General features: G+C 63.5%; 1 long non-coding RNA gene across 1 annotated transcript in view; it reads left to right on the top strand.

Annotated features, from left to right (window-relative positions):
* The window catches only part of LOC106723725, a 17,518-nt gene that overhangs the window by 11,341 nt on the left and 4,288 nt on the right, over positions 1-1,889 (top strand). Inside the window, exon 2 of the long non-coding RNA XR_001359437.1 lies at positions 1,414-1,419. This is a non-coding gene — a long non-coding RNA (uncharacterized LOC106723725). The remainder of the gene's footprint in view (positions 1-1,413; positions 1,420-1,889) is intronic.

Raw genomic sequence — 1,889 nt, 5'->3', positions numbered from 1 at the left:
CAGAGTTTCTGCTCCGGGCGCGGAAATGTTGGAAATGATGGTGGTGGCGGTGGTTGCACAACAATGAAAGTCCTGAAGCCACTGCATTTTACACTTACACGTGGCTACACAGCTGGTTTTCTGTTATGTGTATTTGACTCTAATAAATGGCTTGAAAAATGGAAGGGGCCGTGCGTAGGGGCCCCCTGGGGTGGCCCCTCACCGTGCAGGCCCCCTGAGGGTGTCCCCACCCCACCTCCTTGGCGGCTCCCCTGCTCGGCAGGCCCAGCCCAACCGGAGATAAAAAGCGACTCCGTCCACCTTCTTCTTATTCGAAGGCGGAGGGGGCGGAGGGGAGGCCCGGGGCACAGCTGAGGCTTGGGGTCCTCTGCGGGGCCGCTGCCAGGTGGCCGTGGGGTGGCCGTGTCACCTGCCGAGTTCCGGGCTGTGCCGTCCTCTCCGCTCTCGGCCTGATGGCTTCTCTCGTTCCCCCCACGGGGAACCTGCCGGGTGACCTTGGCCTCGGCCCTGCGGTGTGTGTGAGCGGCTGGGTACGCACACCAGCTCTCGGGGCCGCTGAATTGACCTTGGCTCCCGCGGGGCCCTCCCGATGCCTGTCCGTCAGCGGGAGCCCCTGTGTCCCTCGGCAGGCGTGGTTCTGTCACAGAGGCCGATGCTGGGTCCTGGAGGCAGAGCACAGCCTGGCCGGAACCTTCCCCACCATTTCCAAGCTGTCCCCCTCAGGGCGGCTGCCGAAGGTCTCTGAGCCTCGCTGTCCTTCTCTCTAAGGCAGGACGTGACCGTCACGTCCCAGAAGGGCGGTGAGCGAGTGTGGGGGAGCCCTGTTAGCGTGGCGCCTAACACCCTATATGCTCTCACGGGGTCACAGGCGGCCCCGGCTGGTGCGGTCAGCTGTGTGGGTGTCGGGGTGTTGTGCCCTGCACCGCAAGGCCGCTGGCTCCATTCCTGGTCAGGGCACACACCCCGGTACAGGCTCAGCCCCTGGAGGCAGCCGACCGATGATTCACTCTCACATCGATGTTTCTCTCCCTCTTCCTTCCCCTCTCTCTCAAAACTGATTTTTAAAAAAATCTTTAAAAAAAAGGGTGGTTACAGGTGAGGTGTCTCTATGTAGTGGGTTGAATGGTACCTCACCCCCCAAAAAAGGTATGAAGCTGTGAGAGCGTGACCTGGTTTGGAAGAAGGAGCCCATGGTCACCCATCTTTCCTGCCGTGGACACACCATTGCCCTCAAGGCCTCGCTCAAGGGCCACCGGGGCCTTTCAGGCTCCGGAAGGTCAGAGCTGCCGACGCCCAGAACTCACACTTGGCATTGGCTTTGTCCCCTCCCCCAGAGCTGCGGCTTCCTCCGGAGGGCTGTGTCCGTCCGACCGCCAGCAGTGTGCACGGTGCCGGCGGGGACCTCGGGCCGAGCCAGAGGTTGGATGTCCTAGACCTAGCCCCTTAGCGATGGGCCCCGGCACATCTGGGGGACTCTGTGAACTACATGGGGACACCCTTAGCGCCCTTGAGGGTTGGCGGAATCACTCAGCTCATTTGCCAAGGGCCTGGGTGGCTTCGAAGGCCGTTGTGTTGTCATTATTCCTGCGGGCAAACGTTTCCTGAAGGAGCGCAGGCCCAGGGCCACGGGGTGGATGGTCAGGGCGGAGAGAGGATGGGGACCCCCTAGGCCCCCTGGCCTGGGCTGACCGCTGCTGACCCGGCTCTGGCCCCAGTGCCCTGGCCGGCCCTCTGGGGCCTGGGTGCACCGTCACGCAAGGGGCTGGTGCCTTCCAGCTCTGCCCCCCTGAGTGGGGTGGGGCCACAGAGAGAGGAGGCGTCGCCACCGTGTCCCCCACTTGCCCTGACGGTTCTCACCCCCAACAGGAAACAGGTCTGGCGGTGGCGGC

This window comes from Myotis brandtii, unplaced genomic scaffold (assembly GCF_000412655.1).
Source record: "Myotis brandtii unplaced genomic scaffold, ASM41265v1 scaffold632, whole genome shotgun sequence".
Classification (NCBI taxonomy): domain Eukaryota; kingdom Metazoa; phylum Chordata; class Mammalia; order Chiroptera; family Vespertilionidae; genus Myotis; species Myotis brandtii.
This window is presented reverse-complemented; position numbering and strand designations above follow the sequence as displayed.